The 21,977-nt window shown below is 41.6% G+C and overlaps 1 protein-coding gene and 1 long non-coding RNA gene across 6 annotated transcripts in view; one reads left to right on the forward strand and one right to left on the reverse strand.

Moving 5' to 3' along the window:
* Nucleotides 1-21,977, reverse strand: part of LOC127085662 (putative disease resistance RPP13-like protein 1) — a 141,946-nt gene that overhangs the window by 115,676 nt on the left and 4,293 nt on the right. Inside the window, exon 2 of one of the 5 annotated variants that reach the window (XM_051026148.1) lies at nt 21,724-21,953. The exons of the other annotated variants lie outside the window; for them this stretch is intronic. The gene's annotated coding sequence lies outside the window, so the exon portion shown is untranslated. Of the gene's footprint in view, nt 1-21,723; nt 21,954-21,977 lie in introns of those variants that run through there. 5 annotated transcript variants of the gene reach the window in all.
* Nucleotides 1-21,977, forward strand: part of LOC127085666 (uncharacterized) — a 143,878-nt gene that overhangs the window by 67,465 nt on the left and 54,436 nt on the right. The gene's annotated exons all lie outside the window — the stretch shown is intronic.

A 21,977-nucleotide genomic window follows, 5' to 3' on the forward strand; every position in this document is an offset into this window, starting at 1 on the left:
CGACTGTGACATTGCAACTATAACTATTTTCTATCCAACTAATCAGATCAGTGTGCCAGAAGCGCAACCCGCGCCACCAGTACGACGACCTACTATGACCATCACAACCCCTGGTCCTTTACCCTTCACCAGTGAAAGGGCCATTCCGTGGCATTATGGGGGGAGCGTGTATACGCACGATCATAAGGTGGAACGGCCACTGAAAGTAGAAGAGGGTCAGAAGCCTGAACTTGAAGGTCCCGCAGTGGATAATGTTGGTGGAATCTGGCGATTCACCAGGAGTGGTAGATTGCTCTCACCACCGGTTACCCAAGCTGATAATGCTGATGCTGTGGCGAAAACCAAAGGCAAGCAAGTCGTGAATGAGGGTACCTCTGCACCCCAAGCTGGTTCTGAGCCCACTTTCGCAAGGGACGTGGACGAGCTTCTGAGAATCATAAAGAAAAGCGATTACAAGGTAGTCGATCAGTTGATTCAGACTCCGTCCAAGATATCCATTCTCTCACTCCTATTGTGTTCGGAGGCACACAGGGAGGCACTTCTGAAGGTTCTTAATGCTGCATATGTACCTCAGGAGATCTCAGTGAACCAACTAGAAGGGATCGTTGCCAATGTCCATACAAGCAACGGGTTGGGTTTTACTGATTCTGACTTAACACCAGCTGGACGCAATCATAACAAGGCTCTGCACATCTCATTGGAATGCAGAGACACCATGTTATCTCATGTTCTGGTGGATACAGGTTCCTCTCTCAATGTGCTACCCAAGAGGGCCCTGTCGAAGTTAGAAGTAGAGGGTTTGGTCTTGAAACCTTCAGATCTTATTGTGAGAGCTTTCGATGGTTCTAAGAGATCGGTGTTTGGAGAGGTGGAATTGCCAATTCTGATTGGATCACAAACCTTCAACACTGTCTTCTACGTGATGGATATCAGTCCTTCCTACAGTTGCCTGCTGGGTCGGCCTTGGATCCATAATGCTGGGGCAGTCTCTTCAACTCTACATCAGAAGATTAAGTTTCCGGTCAACGGACGAATTATCACCGTCTGTGGTGAAGAGGACATCCTGGTCAGTAACCTGTCTACATTCAAGTATGTAGAAGTAGAAGGTGAAATTCATGAGACTCTGTGTCAAGCTTTTGAGTCAGTTCAAGTCAAAGATGCAGCTCCGGTGGAAGAAGTTAAAGCGGGTGCCTCTATCTCATCCTTTAAGCAGGCACAGGCCGTGGTGGATTCAGGTGTTGCTCCCGGTTGGGGACGTCTGTTGGAATTACCAGTTAAGGAAGATAAGTTCGGGATTGGATACCAGCCAGCTCTGACTTCTACAACTTCAGCACTTCAGGGGCCGATCACTTTCTCCAGTGCTGGCATCATTCAGTATGGTCAAGTCTCTGCTGTCAACGAAGAAGATGGGGATGGTGACTGCGACATCGACAACTGGGTGCGTCCGAGGATCCCGGGTGAAGTCATCAACAATTGGTCTTCTGAAGAGATTATTCAAGTCACTCTTCTTGAAGAGTAATTTTCTTTGTTTATTCATGCATATCCAAGTCTTACGTTCCACCCAGGGCGTAACGACTCATTGTAGGGCCCGTCTATGTGACACTTGCATTTTTTTATCATAAATAAAGGACGTCTTTTCGCATTCAAATATTTCGTTCCTTGTCTTTCTATTTTTTGCAGTTTTTCAAAAAAAAAAAAAATAATAATAATAAAAAAAATGGCAATGTTTTGTTTAGTTTCCACATTTTTTTCACACTCATAAGCACATACCATCACTCATGCAGATGCACATCACCGGATCCTATTGATAACGGTTCTGCTATGGCTCGCTTCGACTTTGAAAATCCAATCTTTCAAGCTGAAGAAGAGGATGATGAAGATTGTGAACTCCCTGAAGAACTTGCCAGGTTGTTGAAACAAGAGGAAAGGGTTATTCAACCGCATCAAGAGTTTGTTGAAGTGATTAATCTCGGCACCGAAGACGCCAAGAGAGAAATCAAGATAGGGGCTGCTTTAGAAGACAATGTGAAGAAAGGGCTGATTGAATTGCTGCAAGAATACATTGACATCTTCGCCTGGTCTTATCAGGACATGCCTGGGCTGGACACAGACATCGTGGTACACCGCTTGCCTCTCAAAGAAGGTTGTCCTCCGGTCAAGCAGAAGCTCAGAAGAACAAGACCAGAGATGGCTGTCAAGATAAAGGAAGAAGTGCAAAAGCAGTTGGATGCAGGGTTTCTAGCAGTCACCAATTATCCGCCATGGGTTGCAAACATCGTCCCAGTACCTAAGAAGGATGGAAAGGTACGGATGTGTGTCGACTATCGGGATCTGAACAGAGCTAGCCCTAAAGATGATTTCCCATTACCTCACATCGACGTTTTGGTGGATAATACAGCTCAGTTCTCGGTATTCTCCTTCATGGATGGCTTTTCTGGCTATAACCAAATCAAGATGGCACCAGAAGACATGGAAAAGACAACTTTCATAACCCCGTGGGGCACCTTCTGCTACAAGGTGATGCCGTTTGGTCTGAAAAATGCCGGAGCAACATATCAACGAGCTATGGTAACTCTGTTCCATGATATGATTCATCATGAAATCGAGGTTTATGTGGATGATATGATTGCCAAATCTCAGACAGAAGAAGAACATTTGGTGAATTTGCAGAAACTGTTTGAGCGTTTGAGGAAATTCAAGCTGAGGCTTAATCCGAACAAGTGTACTTTCGGGGTGAGATCGGGAAAATTGCTGGGTTTTATTGTTAGCGGAAAAGGGATTGAGGTGGATCCTGACAAAGTGAAAGCAATACAGGAAATGCCTGAGCCAAGAACAGAGAAGCAAGTCCGTAGTTTCTTAGGGAGGTTGAACTACATTGCAAGGTTCATCTCTCACCTAACAACCACGTGTGAGCCAATTTTCAAATTGCTGAGGAAAGATCAGGCTATCAGGTGGAATGAAGATTGTCAAAGGGCTTTCGAGAAGATAAAAGAGTATCTACAGAAACCTCCGATCCTTATACCTCCAGTTCCTGGGAGACCTCTGATAATGTACCTATCAGTGACTGAGAACTCGATGGGGTGTGTATTGGGACAGCATGACGAGTCTGGTCGAAAAGAGCATGCCATATACTACCTTAGCAAAAAGTTTACCGACTGTGAAATCAAATATTCGCAGCTTGAGAAAACTTGCTGTGCTTTGGCCTGGGCTGCTCGCCGACTGAGGCAGTATATGTTGAACCATACTACTTTTGATTTCTAAGATGGATCCAGTGAAATACATATTCGAGAAGCCAGCTCTCACCGGAAGGGTCGCTCGTTGGCAAATGATTTTAACAGAGTATGATATTCAGTACACGTCGCAAAAGGCCATCAAAGGTAGTATTCTGTCAGACTACCTTGCCGAGCAGCCGATTGATGATTATGAGCCGATGAAGTTTGAATTCCCTGATGAAGACATCATGTTCCTCAAGATGAAAGACTATGAAGAGCCAGTTGTTGGGGAGGGACCTGATCCGAACGAAAAGTGGACTTTGTTGTTTGATGGGGCTGTCAATGCTAGAGGAAGTGGAATTGGCGCTGTCATTACAACTCCGAAAGGTGCCCACATACCTTTCACCGCTCGTTTGACTTTTGAGTGCACAAATAATGAAGCTGAGTACGAGGCCTGTATCTTGGGCATTGAGCAAGCCATTGATCTGAGAATCAAGACTCTGGACATCTTCGGAGATTCAGCTCTGGTGATTAATCAAGTGAATGGTGATTGGAATACTCTCCAGCCCACTCTGGTCCCCTACAGAGATTACACGAGAAGACTGTTGACTTTCTTCACAACGGTAAAATTGTATCATATACCTCGTGATGAGAACCAGATGGCAGACGCACTTGCTACTCTATCCTCCATGATCAAGGTAATTCGTTGGAACCATGCTCCCAGGATCGATGTAATGCGCCTTGACAGGGCCGCGTATGTGTTTGTTGCTGAACTGGTAGTCGATGACAAGCCCTGGTATCACGATATCAAGTGCTTTCTGAAGAATCAAGAGTACCCTGCAGGGGCATCCAACAATGACAGAAAGACTTTGAGAAGATTGGCAGGCAGTTTCTTCTTGAACAAAGACGATGTGTTGTATAAGAGGAACTTCGACATGGTTTTGCTCAGATGTGTGGACAGACACGAGGCGGACATGTTAATGCAGGAAGTTCATGAAGGTTCCTTCGGTACTCATGCCGGTGGACATGCAATGGCTAAGAAATTGTTGAGAGCGGGTTATTATTGGATGACCATGGAATCAGATTGTTTCAAGTATGCTCGGAAGTGTCATAAATGCCAGATTTATGCTGATAAGGTGCATGTATCGCCGAATCCTCTGAATGTGATGTCTTCGCCGTGGCCGTTTTCTATGTGGGGTATTGACATGATTGGAAAGATTGAGCCGACTGCTTCCAATGGGCATCGCTTCATCCTTGTTGCCATCGACTATTTCACCAAATGGGTCGAAGCAGCGTCATTTGCGAATGTCACCAGACATGTGGTTGCCCGTTTCATCAAGAAAGAAATTATTTGTCGCTATGGGATTCCCGAAAGAATCATTACTGATAATGGTTCTAATCTCAACAACAAAATGATGAAGGAGTTGTGTCAGAACTTCAACATTCAGCATCACAATTCTTCCCCTTACCGCCCTAAGATGAATGGCGCTGTTGAGGCGGCAAATAAGAACATAAAGAAGATTGTGCAGAAGATGGTCGTTACGTACAGAGATTGGCATGAGATGCTACCCTTCGCCTTGCATGGGTACCGCACTTCAGTACGTACATCGACAGGGGCAACCCCTTACTCCCTGGTGTATGGTATGGAAGCAGTCCTACCTATTGAAGTGGAGATTCCTTCTCTAAGAGTCCTGTTGGATGTCCAGTTAGATGAAGCTGAATGGATTCGGACAAGGTTCAATGAGTTGAGTCTTATCGAAGAGAAGCGAATGACAGCCATTTGTCATGGGCAGTTGTATCAGAGTCGGATGAAGAGAGCCTTTGATCAGAAAGTGCGTCCTCGTTGTTTCCAAGTCGGAGATCTAGTTTTGAAAAGGATCCTTCCTCCTCAGACAGATCACAGGGGCAAGTGGACTCCTAACTATGATGGACCGTATATTATCACCAAGGTTTTTGATGGTGGGGCTTTAATGCTTGCAACTATGGATGGTGAAAACTTCACTTCCCCTGTGAACTCAGACGCAGTTAAAAAATACTTCGCATAAAATAGACCCGCTGGACAGTAAAAAGAGTAGTCCAGGCAAAAATGGGCATCCCGACGAACCAAGAAAATGAAAAGGTTCGGGCAAAAATTAGGGACAAAAAGATAAAAAAAGATTGTACACCCGGTAAGTTGAAAACCTGAAAAGGCAACTTAGGCAAAAAGGGGTATCCCGGTGGATCGAAAACCCGAAAAGGGCGATCCAGGCAAAAGTTAGGGATTAAGTGAATGACTGCGTTCTGAGTAGTTCTGAATCTCATCTCGTGCCAATGACTGGAAATTTTTGAAGGATAGGAAACAGTCCAATCACTCTTTCAGAAAGCTGATTATCTGGAGGATCTTGAAGACGAGCAAGTCATAGCAGAATTGGAACCCAATAGAAATCCATTTCACATTGCCATTAGATTAATTTCTGTTTTTATCTTTTGTGCGATTACCTCTTTCTAGGGATTGCTTCTTGATGTAAATGCCTATTCAGAGGCCGTTCAATCAATAAAATCATGTTATTCAGTATATCTCTGTTTTCATTTTCATTTTACTGTTTTGTTTGCAAAAATGACGTCCGAATTTTTTATAAACATTGCATCATGACACATAAGGGCTTTACAGGTACATGCTTAATAAACATTTAAAATTACTGTAAATTTTAAGTGCTTTGGATCGTCTATTCAGAACAGATACCCTCGGGGCATTTCCTTAAAATCCCCTTGCAGATGATCGTGAATATCTTCCCCAGAAGCCACCAACAGACTTCGGTGTCTTATCCCTGTAGAGCTAATTAGAGCGTTGGATTCTTCAATCCCCAGCAGGTTTTCACCACTGTACTTCCCCAAGCGTTTGTTTCAGGACATACACTCCCCAGTAGAGTTGACAGTGCCAGACTATATCCCCAACGGAGTTGACAGTGTCAGACTGTATCTTCCCAGCAGAAGTGGCTGCTCCTTAGAGTTCGATGCCAGATCGATAATCCCAATGCCAGATCCATGGTTTCTTTTCTTGAAGCAGAACCTCGGTACCGTATCAGTGTTTGCTCCCCCTGCTGAGTCATCTCTCGCAAACTGTGGTTGCCAGAATCAGTGTAGCTTTCCTCAGCAGCAGGCTTCCAATGCCATTCTTTCCCCGATCAGAGTCTCGGTATGGCCAGAACACCGCATGGCTAGTCATCTCCCCACAGAGTTCATTGTGGTGTGTATCTCCAGCAGCCTGGCCAGAGCCCAGAGGATGGTAATCATTTCCCCAGCAGATCCCCTTGCCTCGACTTGGCATTCTACCCAGCATTTCGCATCCCTGCATGTAGAATCATATTGCATTGCATCATTCCAAATCGCGTAGCATTTCCATTTTCATGGAGCATTACGCCATTGAAAAATTCAAACATACGCATGTAAGCATAAAACATTCTCGGTATCCCAAGTGATAAGCTAGAAGTTGTTTCCAGTACTCAGACTGAAGATTGTTCATGACTTACCTTTGTTATCCCCAGCAAGTGTCATTGGCCCATGCGCCGCCTCTATTATCATTCCCTATTTCTGCCAATGCTGACAGGCATGAAGTTTTCCGGTATCCAGACCGAAGTGGCATTCAGGCCAATTTTCCGGTATCCAGACCGAAGTGGCATCCAGGCCAGTTTTCCGGTATCCAGACCGAAGTGGCGTTCAGGCCAGTTTTCCGGTATCCAGACCGAAGTGGCGTTCAGGCCAGTTTTCCGGTATCCAGACCGAAGTGGCATTCAGGCCAGTGTTCCGATGTTCAGATCGAAGAAGTTTTCGACGTTCAGGTCGATGCAACTTGTGGCATTCAGGCCAGTTTTCCGGTATCCAGACCGAAGTGGCATTCAGGCCAATTTTCCGGTATCCAGACCGAAGTGGCATCCAGGCCAGTTTTCCGGTATCCAGACCGAAGTGGCGTTCAGGCCAGCTTTCCGGTATCCAGACCGAAGTGGCGTTCAGGCCAGTTTTCCGGTATCCAGACCGAAGTGGCATTCAGGCCAGTGTTCCGATGTTCAGATCGAAGAAGTTTTCGACGTTCAGGTCGATGCAACTTGTGGCATTCAGGCCAGTTTTCCGGTATCCAGACCGAAGTGGCATTCAGGCCAGTTTTCCGGTATCCAGACCGAAGTGGCATTCAGGCCAGTTTTCCGGTATCCAGATCGAAGTGGCATTCAGGCCAATTTTCCGATGTTCAGATCGAAGAAGTTTCCGACGTTCAGGTCGATGCGACTTGTGGCATTCAGGCCCATTTTCCGATGATCAGATCGAAATCCTTTCCAGTATTCAAACTGATGAGCGGCATTCAGGCCATGGTTATTTCTGTGTTACCATTTATTTTGGTATGCAAGTTAACATTCTTTATTTAGACTGACTCTCACCGTACCAGACGGATTCTTCTTTCAAGACCACATCTTTGCCGATTCTGACAGACATTGTTACTTCATTTCACTTCAGTGCAAATTTTTGGGCTTTTATTGTATTCAATCCCTTGATACCTCGAAAGCACGAAAGCAGCTGTCATCTTCCTTCCGGGTCTCCAGTTGATTGAATAGGGGCAGCTGTAATACCCCAAAATTTACCTTTCATTTTTTCCAAAAAAAAAAAAAAAAAAATTAAAATAAATAATTAAAATATAACAAATTTTGGGTCTCCCTCATTCCAAGCCCACAAGTCCACGAAAATCAGGTATAAATATAAGAGTTTCAGTAGGGTTTCAGACACTTGGAAATTCCCTGAGAAATAGACTTGGAGTTCACGTGGAGTTTCAAACCTAGGAACTACTCTGCAGCAACCTTCGGGCAGCCCTGAGAAGTTCATTCCGCCTCGCGCAAACCCTAAACGATACTTCGCCAATCCGGCCTTGCCTTCCAATTTTAACAGGTCTCTCATCAGGTATGCCTCTGTTCCTATTACTCTATGCCTCGGGTTGAATACTGAATATATGAGGTAACCTCAGGCTTGGCCCACAGGGTTATATTTGTGTATGAATATGTGATTTATGCCTTGACTGTTTAACAATTTCGTTTATGAGGTGAATGCCATAGGATCTGGAATCTTTAACATCGTGCAGGTACCAATGGGAAATCCAAATCCCGCAGGTGCTCGCTAGCCGCTTCGCTAGGCTTTCGCTAGGCGAAGCAGTCGCGAATGTGACAGTATCTGCTTTATTCCGTTTTGTTCTAACCTGTTCTTTGTGTTGCCATGGCCTTGTTATCTTTTGATTTCATCCTGTTTGCCTAACCCCTTTTGTTGAGTTTTTGTGAGGGCTCACATATTCTCGCAGGGATACCCTCCGGAGGTTTATTCCGATTTCCCGTACTGATTGGTTTTCTTTGATGGCATCAGCTTGGGAGAATCTCAGGGTCGCTTATCCTTTAATTGCTGTAACTTCGGATCTTGATCCGTGTGGTATTTTACTTCTTCCCTTTTATTTCTACTGTTTCTTAGCTGGAAGACCTCGATAGGAGGCAATGTTTGAGCCCCTTGGTGGCATTTTTTCTATTTCAAGATATATGTTTTGTGTGATGTGATTGTTTCCCCATAGGATGCGAGGCTTCGCATAGTCTCCCGTTTGCATGCCAATTTAGGTAGCACTGTTCCTCCGCCTAGGACTTCCTCTTTGCATGCGCGTTCCTACAACGCAAACAAAACCTAAAACCCAAAGCAACACGTTTACTCCTTCTACTACAGGCGAGTAAGTCTCCAAAGGTCGAGCATCCGGTAGATTGCGTAGTAACGTTGTTCACCCCGTAACATAATCCATAACCCCGTAGTTAGTCGAACTACGGCTTGCTCTGATTCTCATTCCAGATGAGATACGTAGGCATAAGACGCGATGTCTTAGCGAGCACAATTACCCCCAACCCATAGGTCAGCCGAGCTACGAAGACTCTGATTCTCATATTCAGATGAGATACGTATGCAGTGGATGCGACATCCGCGCGAGTCATTTCTCTTAACCTTTTAGTAAACAGCACAAGATAAACTCACACCCTTTAGACAAGAACTACAAAAGTGGATCCCGTAGAGTACTATGGATGCGTAGGGGTGCTAATACCTTCCCTTCGCATAACCGACTCCCGAACCCAAGATTTGGTTGCGAGACCCCGTCTTGTCCTTTCCTTTTTCAGGTTTACTTCGAGCGTTTCCTTTCCCTCCTTTGGGATGAATAACGCACGGTGGCGACTCTTCTGTCATTCTCTTTCGCCGGTTGTTTTTTCGCACACTGTATTTTTCAGGTTGCGACAAGATGCTACATGACTATGTGGAGATTTTTGCTTGGTCTTACGAAGACATGCCAGGGCTGGATACCGATATAGTGGTGCATCGTTTGCCGATGAAGGAAGATTGTCGTCCTGTTAAGCAAAAGGTTCGTCGCATGCGTCCTGAAATGTCCGAGAAAATCAAAGCCGAGGTGATGAAACAATTTGACGCTGGTTTTCTGGCTGTTACTTCTTATCCTCAATGGGTTGCTAATGTGGTACCAGTGCCAAAGAAGGATGGTAAGGTGCGAATGTGTGTGGATTACAGAGATTTGAATAGAGCGAGTCCCAAAGATGATTTTCCACTGCCACATATTGATGTTCTGGTAGACAACACCGCTCAACACAAGGTATTCTCCTTCATGGATGGATTCTCGGGTTATAACCAGATCAAAATGGCACTTGAGGACATGGAGAAGACTACGTTTGTGACGCAATGGGGCACCTTCTGTTATAAAGTAATGCCATTCGGTTTAAAGAACGCAGGAGCAACATACCAGCGTGCTATGGTGGTTTTGTTCCATGACATGATCCATCATGAAATAGAAGTGTATGTGGACGATATGATAGCCAGGTCTCATACTGAAGAAGAACATCTCGATCATTTATACAAACTGTTTGAGAGGCTGAAGAAATACAAGTTGAGATTGAACCCGAACAAATGCACCTTTGGAGTAAGATCTGGTAAACTCTTGGGCTTTATTGTCAGTGGTAAAGGTATTGAGGTTGACCCGGCCAAGGTGAGAGCTATTCAAGAAATGCCAGTTCCCCGTACGGATAAAGAAGTCAGAGGTTTCTTGGGACGTTTGAATTACATTGCCCGGTTTATTTCCCATTTGACCGCTACTTGCAAACCCATCTTCAAGTTACTGAGAAAAAATCAAGAGATGATATGGAATGATGAATGTCAAGAAGCTTTTGACAAAATCAAGAAGTACCTCCAAGAACCTCCGATTCTGGTACCACCAGTTGAGGGAAGACCTCTAATCATGTATTTGACCGTTTTAGAAAACTCAATGGGGTGCGTGTTGGGGCAACATGACGAGTCTGGTCGAAAAGAGCATGCCATATACTACCTTAGCAAAAAGTTTACCGACTGTGAAACAAGATACTCACTGCTCGAGAAAACTTGCTGTGCTTTGGCCTGGGCTGCTCGCCGACTAAGACAGTATATGTTGAATCACACCACTTTGTTGATTTCTAAGATGGATCCTATCAAATACATATTTGAGAAACCCGCCCTCTCCGGAAGAATAGCAAGATGGCAGATGATTTTAACAGAGTATGATATCCAGTATACCACCCAAAAAGCAATCAAAGGAAGCGTGCTAGCTGATCATTTGGCTCATCAGGCAGTGAATGATTATCAGTCTATGAATTTTGAGTTCCCAGATGAGGATGTCATGCTTGTTACTGATTATGAAGAACCTGGACCAGAGGAAAGACCTGAAGTGGGATCCCGATGGACTATGGTTTTTGATGGATCGTCTAACGCATTGGGCAACGGTATTGGCGTCGTGATCATTTCCCCCAAGGGTGGCCATACGCCTTTCACCGCTAGACTATGTTTTGAGTGCACCAACAATATGGCTGAGTATGAAGCGTGTATTTTAGGACTCAGAGCTGCTATAGACCTAAGAATCAAGTTCTTGAAGGTGTACGGAGACTCAGCCTTGGTAATCAGTCAGGTCAAAGGAGAATGGGACACTAAACATCCGAATCTCATCCCTTATCGAGAACGGGTGTTGACATTAATCCCATACTTTGAAGAGATCACATTCGAACATATTCCACGAGAGGAGAACCAGTTGGCAGACGCATTAGCTACCATGTCATCTATGTTCAGAGTCAGATGGGACAATGAAGCTCCCCGGATTACCATTGAACGACTAGACGAACCAGCATATTGTTATGAACTTAACGCTGATGAAGTAGAAGAGAAGCCTTGGTACCACGAGATAAAAAGATATTTAGAAGCTCAAGAATACCCTGAAGGGACATCCATCAATGACAGGAAATTTCTGAGAAAGTTCTCCGCTAAATTCTTTTTGAGTAATGGAATATTGTACAAACGTAACCATGATTCGACTTTGCTTCGCTGTGTGGATAGAAAGGAATCAGAGAAGATTATGGAAGACATGCACGACGGTATCTTTGGGACTCATTCTAGTGGACATACGATGGCCAAGAAGATTCTGAGATCAGGGTATTATTGGTCTACCATGGAAACTGATTGCCACCATCACTCCAGAACTTGTCATAAGTGCCAGATCTATGCGGATAAAGTACATGTGCCTCCTGCTCCATTAAACGTGTTGACAGCGCCTTGGCCCTTTGCAATGTGGGGCATTGATATGATTGGCGAGATTAAACCTACCGCCTCTAATGGACATCGTTTCATCCTTGTTGCTATTGATTACTTCACAAAGTGGGTGGAGGCAGCCTCATTTGCTTCTGTTACTAAGAATGTGGTGGCACGATTCATCAAGAACAGCCTCATCTGCCGATACGGCGTCCCTGAGAGGATTATCACTGACAATGGCACTAATTTGAACAACAAGATGATTACTGAACTCTGCACGCAGTTCAAAATAAAACACCATAACTCTTCTCCGTACCGGCCAAAGATGAACGGCGCTGTAGAAGCGGCTAATAAGAATATTAAGAAGATTATACAAAAGATGACGGTAACATACAAAGATTGGCATGAGATGTTACCATTTGCTCTTCATGGTTATCGTACTTCGGTACGAACTTCGACAGGGGCAACTCCTTTCTCTTTAGTCTACGGAATGGAAGCCGTTTTACCAGTGGAAGTTCAGATTCCCTCTCTAAGGATCATGAAAGAAGCGGGCTTAGACGAGGACGAATGGATTCAGACTCGACTCGATCAGATAAATTTGATGGATGAGAAGAGACTTGCGGCTGTATGTCACGGGCAGATATATCAGAAGCGCATGACCAGGGCATTCAACAAAAAGGTCAAGAGACAAGTGTATCAAATTGGCGACTTGGTAATCAAACGCATCATCCTACCACAAACTGACCCCAGAGGCAAATGGACTCCCACATACGAAGGGCCATTTGTAGTTAAGAAGGTATTCTCAGGTGGAGCCATGATACTCGCTACAATGGATGGTGAAGACTTCCCACATCCCGTGAACGCGGACATAGTTAAAAAATACTACGCATGAAAGAGACCCGCTAGATCGACGTATCTAGGCAAAAGTAAGGGCATCCCGGCGAACCAAAAGGGTTCGGGCAAAAATTAGGGATATATAAAAAAAATGTACACCCGGCAAGTCAAAAACCTGAAAAGGCGGCTTGGGCAAAAAAGGGTATCCTGGTGGACTGAAAACCTGAAAAGGCGGTCCAGGCAAAAATTAGGGATTAAAGCGTATGACTATGTCCCGTTCTCAGTCAACTTTATCCAAGTTCAAGGGATTGACCAAGCCAATCACTTCTATCCGACAGCAGGGGATGAGATGCTTGAAGACATAATGACAGTAGTAGACTTAAAATCAATAAGACTTTTCTGCATAGCTTTCTCTTTGTTTTGACAATTTCCTCTTACTAGGATTTCTGTCTCCTTGTACACAAATTGCCTGTTCATAGGCCTCCTTTCAAAATCAATGCGATTCATTTCAAAAAAGATGCTTTTGTTTTACTTTTTCTGTTTTGTTTGCGTAAATGTCCATTGATTTAATTTGAATTAATATGTGCATTTGAATATGATAAATGTTTACCAAAATATATGCGTAGAATAGCAATAGCAATTACTACCCGACTTCAGGATCGAGGAGAAGGTCTAACCATGCTTCCAATGAATCCGCTATCAATTCTACTCCCCCAGCAAGTCTGTTATTCCTCAGAAGAAATTAGCAGTATTCCCCGGCACAGCCAGTTACTCCCCAACAGAGGTCGGCATCATCAGACAGATTGATCATCTCATCCATCCTCAGCCAAGATCTGTGGAATATTTCTACCATCAGACAGAATCAAGAACCCCCTGCCGAGAAAGGGTCATCGTTACAAATATCTCCAATCAGTAGATGGGGATTTATTTTCCCCAGTAGAGTCCCCAAGCAGAACTTCTCATACGCATAACTCATTCATTACATCATTTCACAGCATACGCATGCATACAACATTCGCATTTATTTTAGCATAACACGAAACATCTCATACATCATGACATAGCATGAAGCTAACTTTTCTTTGCAGGTTATTTATCCTCCTGATATAGTCAAAATAAAAGGTTCATTCAGACAGACACCTTTATCAATCACATTCAAGATTCAGATACATATTTCAAATACAGTTCATGGGAACATTCATTCTGACAACACTTCGATATCCTCCTAACGATGGCATCTTTAAGCCCATCCCAGACATTTATTGCAAGTACAACATATACAGGTTATCAGATACAGCCTAACGTACGGTTCATTCTGATTCAACCCAACATATGACTTCTTCAGCAACTCCAATGCGGTCTAACGTACGACCCATTTGGACCTTCAAATCCTCAGATGCTGCCTAGCGTACGGTACATTCAGGGGTGTAGTCTAGCGTACGACTACTTTCTTCTTCGGATACAGCCTAACGTGCGGCTCATTCTGCAACTCAGATATGATCTAGCGTACGATCCATTCTGAACTCCAGCAACTCCAACGCGGTCTAACGTACGACCCGTTTGGATCTTACAACCCTCAGATGCTACCTAACGTACGGTACATTTCTGAAGTGTAGTCTGGCGTACGACTACCGCTTTCATCATCAGATGCGGCCTAACAGACGACTCATTCTGCGACGGTCTAACGTACGACCCGTTCGGATGTCCATCCCCTCAAATGCTACCTAACATACGGTACATTTCTGAAGTGTAGTCTAACGTACGACTACCCCTTTCGTCATCAGATTCAGCCTAACGTACGGCTCATTCTGCAACTCAGATACGATCTAGCGTATGGTCCATTCTGATCCTTTATCCCCAACAGCATATGACACACTCCGACTCCCCAGCGAAGTCGGCAGCCTAATGGATGACTCATTATTCGGTCTAATGTACGACCCAGTGTGGCACCCATGTCTTCAAATTGGCCTAATGTACGGCTCGATCTGAAGCTTTCGTCATCAAACCTCCCGGATGGCATCTTTAAGCCCATCTCCATCAAGACCAACTGTCGATTCTCAAGTGCAAATTTTTGGGGCATTCTAGTGTTCAATAATCTTCCACCTCCAGACCACGAATGGCATACACGCCATCCTAACTCTCTCGGTTCAAGAATATTAAACAGGGGCAGTTGTCATACCCCAAAAATTACCCATCATTTTTCCTAAAAAAAAATAAAAAAATAAAAAAATAAAAAAAAAAAAACGAAAAAAGAAAACGAAAAAAAAAAACGAAAAAAAAAAATTTAATTAATTAATTAATTAATTAATTAATTAAATAATTAAAATAAATATATAAATAAAATATAACAAATTATTTTGGACTTGGGTCTCCCTCATTTCAAGCCCATTACCCACGAAATTAGTCTATAAATACTGAAGTTTCAGTAGGGGAGTTAGACTTGAAGTTGACACTGGGAGATTCACTGGAGAAAGAAGGAAGAGAAGCAAAACACTCTGAGGTTTCCTTGGAACAAAACCTTGAGGAAAAAGAAAGAGAGAGAACAGAGAAGGACGGATAGAAACTTTGGCATAGGAACCCTGCCTACCCGGAGAATTCAGAGTAAAGAAACCCTGAAGGCAACCCATCTGCACCGAAGCCATCGCCGTCCAATTCCCGCTGCCTAACTTATTCCGATACTACAAGGGGTCAATCCCTTCAACCTTGAATTGGCAAACAGGTTTGCGTATCTCTATTGTTTATACTTTCAATTGGCCATATCTACATATATAATGCATCATGATTAAATGTTGATATATAATTTGCTTTCGTATGGGAATTTAAATATGCCTGAATACCCTGAATGTTTGACCATGTTATTCCTGTGATAAAATGCCATAAAATTCAAAGTTCCTAACGTGGGGCTGTTTTCAAATTCAAAATCCGTGGCCTATTCTTTTTTTTATGTTTTATCATAGCCATGCATTATTCATCCTATCCTATTTATTGTTGTGATATTTCTCCGGTGTAATCTTCGATTGCACCCTGATTTGGTGTTCTGACATGTTTCTTTTTTTGAGTTTCGTAAAGGTTCACATATCTCAGGAAAAGGTTATTGGCTAGGTATTCCACTTTATTTGTGGGATACCCTTGTGGAGTTTCACCCTAAATTAATTTTTTAATGTATTAATTTCTAATGTATTAATTTTTAATATATTATTTTTAATAATTTTAATGTGGAGTTTCATCCTAATTATATAATTAATTGTAAAACTTTGCCTTTGAATAAGTGATCTTGGACCTCTCTTTGTTGCCTTACGATTACGATATTACGGTCATGTCCCGCGAACGTGGGGATACCCTTAGCAAAGACCCTTCGGTTAAATCATCATAAAATAAATTATAGTCCCTCGGATGTTGCCTTCGAATATACAACTTTGTCCCTCGATGACCCTCCGATGTTGCCTACGGTTAAAAGATGATAGTCCCTTCGAATGCTAAGATATCCTCGTAACTGTTGCCTTCAATGACCTATCGATGACCCTACGATGACCCTTAAACATCCAAAGGATAAAACTACTTATTTCTCAATAATAAGGACAGTTTTACCCTCATAAGGATAGGAAATACTCATAAAGACCTTGGGTCGGTATAACTCTTAATTGCTGGCTCACAACCTAAAACATTTTTTCACACCTCACACCTTTCAAAATACCTCCAGAAAATCACCACTTGGTATACATTCATACTAGAATCATTACCGAGTTATATTTTTCTAAACAATTTTCAAAACTAAACGAGATAACCACTTTGTATACATTCATACAAGAATCATTACAAAGTTAAATTCTCTTTCCAAAAACAATTTTCCAAACAATTCACAAACACTTTTTTTTTTTAGACAAAAATAATATAAGTGATCGAGCAATTAAGAGCCCATGGATAACCATGGATACAAAGGGTGCTAACACCTTCCCTTTGTATAATGTACCTCCCGAACCCAAAATCTAAATTAAGGTCTTTCCTGTTCTTTTCCACCTTTCCTTATTGGATAAAAGAAAAGTCGGTGGCGACTCTTGCTAACCGCGACATTGCGATAAAAAACACAAAAAGTCCAGTTCACCGTATGACAGCATTGTTCACATCTAGTTGGTGCATTGACCACTGATGAGAGATTGCTAAGGTAAGAATAATCTTAATTGTTTGTGGGCGAACAACTGGTGCGAATGTCTCCTTGAAGTCAATGCCAGGACATTGTGTGAAACCCTTGGCAACAAGACGTGCCTTGTAGCGAGTAATGGAACCATCACTATTTCTCTTGATACGAAATAACCATCTACATCCAACAATGTTTTGCCCTGCCTTAGGTGGTACAAGAGAGAATGTGCCATTTCTTATTAAGGCTTCAAATTCATCAGCAATTGCCTGACGCCAATGGGCATGTTTCATTGCCTCACGGATGTTTGAAGGTTCCAAATTCTCAGGTAGAGGGTGTTTTGATGCAGTATACATCCTTTTTGGCTTGAATATATTATTTTTCGACCTTGTGATGATTTGGTTTGTTTCAGTAGTAAGGGCTGTAGAGGTATTAGGAGTGACAATAGGTGTAGTAACAAGAGTAGGTGGATGAGTATCATTACCTGACATTGTATTTGAAACCAAGAGATCCTCCTCTTCATGGGGCATAGCGTGTGACTCAAGTGGTGGTTGTTGAAGGATAGGTATGATGATATGAGGGGATTGTGGTATGTTGGGTATGCTTAGAGATGGTGGTGGTGTAGATTTGACAAGTTGGTTGTATGGAAAAATGTGGTCAAAAAATTGACATGCCTAGAGGTGTATATTTTGTGATTTGTTGGGTCAAGACATAAATAACTGTATTGGGATTCTGCATATCCTAAGAATATGCAAGGTTGAGATCGGGGTTGAAGTTTATTTGAGACATAAGGTCGCAGCCAAGGAAAACAAAGGCATCCAAAGGAATGAAGATGTGATGTTGTTGGGCTTTTCTTGTGTAAGACTTGATATGGTGATTTCATGTTGAGGATAGGAGTTGGTAACCTATTGATTAGGTACACTGTTGTCTTGAATGCAAAGGACCAGTATTCGGGAGGTAGATTTGACATATGTAGTAAGGCTCTTCCAGTTTCAACTACATGTCTGTGTCTCCTTTCAGCTGGAGCATTGAGTTCAGGTGTATGTGGTGATGTGGTGAAATGAGATATGCCATGTGTGTGGAGAAATGATTTTAGTTTGATGAATTCTCCTCCATTATCATAGTGCAATGAAATGATTTTTTCTTTGAAGTAGTTTTCAGCAAGATTTTTGAATGTGGGAAATACATTAGAGACATCAGATTTATTTCTTAATGGATAGAGCCATACATATTTGGTGAAGTGATCAACAAGAAGTAAATAATAGGAGAAACCATCTAAAGACTTGATGTGGGATGGACCCCATACATCAGTATATATAAGTTCTAATGGTTTTTGTGTTTTGATACTGGAAATGGAAAAAGGTAATTTGTGACTCTTAACACTATTACATGATAGACAAGGTTGTTGGTGGCTCTTTATTTTGTGAGATGGTAGGAGATGTCTCAGTATGCGATCAGATGGATGCCCCAATATGTGATGCCATGGTGGAGGAGTGTGTGTGGTTGTGACAAGTGCCTGAGGTAATGATGATGGATGGGGCATGTGGTAGAGTCCATTGCTATGCTGTCCTTTTAGAAGAGGTTCTCTTGTCTTCAAATCCTTTATCAAGAAATGATCAGAAAAAAATTCAATGGAAATTGGATTAGTGTGACATAGAGATGAAACAGACAATAGTTTTTGAGTAATTTTAGGCACATGTAAAACATTTGAAAGATGAAATGATTTAGAAGGAGTTTGTAAGATAATTTTACCAATGTTAGAGATGGTGTGTCCAGATCCATCACCAACCAGAAGCTGATCTGAACCTGTGTAAGGTTGAGACAAGTGCAGGTTATCCAACTCATTTGTTATATGATGAGAAGCCCCTGAGTCTAGGATCCAATCTGCTGCACCAGAAGGCATGGCCCTAGTATGAAGAGCAGTAGGTGGTTGATGCTTTGGAGGGTAGCCATGCAATTTGTAGCAGACCTAGGCAGTATGGCCTGGTTTGTCACAAAATTGACACACTACACGCCTTGAGAAGCCCAGTGATGTTGATCTGGACATTGTGTTATTGTGGTACTGTTTTGGTGTTTTGTTGTAGAATTGTTTTCCTTTGTGTGCAGTGTTTGCAGTGGCAATGAGAGGAGTTTCTTGCACAGGTGTATCCCTCTTTAAATAACTTTCAAAATCAGAAAGGAGATCGTGAAGATCATCAAATCCGATAGGATTTTCTCTAGTTCTTAGAGAAGCTATTACTTCACGATATTCAGCTCCAAGACCATTCAAAGTGTGGATGACAAGGTCGACATCGTCCACCGGAGAGTTGATGATGGCTAATTCATCAGATAAGGCCTTGATGCCATGGAGGTATTCAGAAATAGATTGTGATCCTTTTGTGAATCGAGAGAGTCTCTCTTTTAAGTGCATAATTCTTGCACGAGTTTTGCTTGCAAACATCTTGGTGAGAATGTCCCAAGCTTGTTTTGAGGTTTTGACATTCCCCAACATGGTAATAATGCTTGGATCAACAGATGATATGATGGCATGCAGGATCAGTTGATCCTGTCTTTTCCAGCGTTTGTATGCTGGATCAGTTTGGGTTGGACTGGCAGTGGTGCCATCAACATAGCCAATGAGATCATACCCTACAAGGAGTGCATTGAATTGCACTTGCCAGGCAGGAAAATTGCTGCTGCTCAGTTTCACTGACGAGTGAGTGTTTAGGGCAATAACAGAATTGGTATTTGGTGTAATAGAAATTTCAGATGTTGTCGAGGAAGACATGGTGAGATTGTGGATCGGTTTTGCTGTAAAGCTAGTAAACTACTGATACCATATAAGAGTATATTTTTCACTTATATTAGAATGATATTTTACAGAGATTTGCATCAGTATATAAAGCTATAATACATGATGATAATTAAATAGAATTATAGCTACGGTTTGTTAACTACTTGACAGGATCAAATGCTAATAATAAGCAATAACTCTCATTTAATTATTTGATGACCAATTCAAATTATTTCTTTCATTGGTCCATTAATATATATATATATATATATATATATATATATATATATATATATATATATATATATATATATATATATATATATATATATATATATATATATATATATATATATATATATATATATATATATATATAAAGCGAACAACACAAACATAACCTTAATCTACAACCAAGTTATCAATGGTAGTAGACAAATTTGCAAAACTCTTCTTCGAGAAGAAGAATCACAACAAGTGTCACCCTAAACAACAAGTGTCACCCTAAACCAAATGACACCCTAAACTAAATGAAGGCTTATCAACTTCATCTCCAAACTTATTGATCAATTAGCAATGGAATTGAAGCCTGAGTCTGATTTAGGAATGTGAGAGCATTTCTCTTCTAGTAGTGTGTTTTGATTGATGTCAAAATTAAGACACTTAGTATCCGTGTACATTAGACTGGATCCTTTTAATCTAGGTGTGTATTTTCATGACTAGGAGTTCATAATCATCCTAGAATCATTCTTATCCGCTTAGAGTTATTTCGTAAGTAAAAAATAAGGTTGTGTCAAAATGAATTTTATCGGTCGACTCATGAAAAACACAGGTCAACTCATACTGCACAAATAATGTGGGAAGTTATTTTCACTCAGCATGCGTCGAGTCATGGCTGCTATAGGTCGACACATGAAGACTTATTTTTTTTAAGAAAACTCTCTAGACGGTATGAGTCGACTCACCCATGCTACAGGTCCGACGCATAGAAGATATTTTTCTTTTATGAGTCGATGCATAAGTTGTGTTTTCAAAAATTATTTTTCTCTGGCCTTCATGCATCAACACATGAAGTTCTATAGGTTGACTCGTAGTTTCTTTTCGCAGAAACTGCAACATGGTCGCAATTGATCAGGTTTGTTTGAAATATCAAGAGTTGTGATGCGCGACTGCAATCTATTATGTAATTGCTATTTGAAAATCTACTATACTATACTTTCCTTTCTTCTCCCCCTCCCTCTCTCTCCTTTATATTTGAAATTGTTTTGAATTAAGTGTGTAATAGTTAATTGCGGAAATTTTTTAAGTGTTGGATTATTTTTCAAACTGTTTTTGTGAAGAGAATTGCAATCTAATAATTGTAATTGGATTCCACCATTATTAACACATAGAGAAATTATGTTTGGTGATCATTGCACACAAGTGTTTGGCAAATTGCTCAAATCAATCCTGTTAACTTGCTTCATCGGAAATAATTTAACAAAGTGTTATAAAATTCAAACGTGTGTTAAAAAATCGTATTAATTATATTTCTCATCTTGACATTGTATTAAACTTAACTCAATGTGGTTTAGACTCATATCTGGACCTTTTGATAACGGATTCGGATAGACGAGTTTTTGATCCGGAATCGCTTTTGCATAACCATAAAAAATATTTTTAAAACTGAATTTTTAATTGACGATCTAATCAACCCCTCTAGATCAGTTGCTCTCGTCTAAGAAGGAACTTTGTCTTTGTCATGGTTTCAAAGCTGTTTTTGTCTCTTGCCATTCATCAACAAAGCTTTTGCAAAACTTTTAATGGAAAGTGATTATCCAATGAGTCAAGGAGGGTTGATTCCGTTGAAGAGTATCTAAACTATACCATGAGTGTGTTGGAGATTTTGAAGCTATGCTTTCTCTAAGTCATGGTTTGAATTTAACTTTGGTGGAAAAGGAAAAGTCACATTCTTTGGCTAGAATGTATTTGAAAGCAATTCAACCATCAGAATGTTTTAGCTCCATTTTTGGTAGATATCTTGCTAATGAGGGTGTAATGGAAATGAAGAGATGAATAATGGTGTTGCTGATAAAGTAAGACATAATGCAGCCAAAGATTTGCAGAGAGAGTTGTGTGAGTTACAAAAGCTCTTTGATAATTTATTTAATGATGCAATGAGTCATAGAACTAAATTAGTTAATGCCATCTTTTTGTATTGTTTCTTAAATTGTATATAATTATGTAGTCACGGTTCAAAAGATAGAAAGAGTACATTAAGATAAAACTAAGCACTGCATTCATCAGAAAATAACCTTCTCAACCAACCAAATTCAGCTCTCCTTTTCATCTTAGTCTTTTAGCAATCAATGTCAGCCACAACAACAGAGTATACACCTTACCGGATTACCGAATTACCTGGACTCTGGAAATGGAAGACAAATCATTG

Source organism: Lathyrus oleraceus, chromosome 5 (genome assembly GCF_024323335.1).
Source record: "Lathyrus oleraceus cultivar Zhongwan6 chromosome 5, CAAS_Psat_ZW6_1.0, whole genome shotgun sequence".
NCBI classification, from domain to species: Eukaryota; Viridiplantae; Streptophyta; class Magnoliopsida; order Fabales; family Fabaceae; genus Lathyrus; species Lathyrus oleraceus.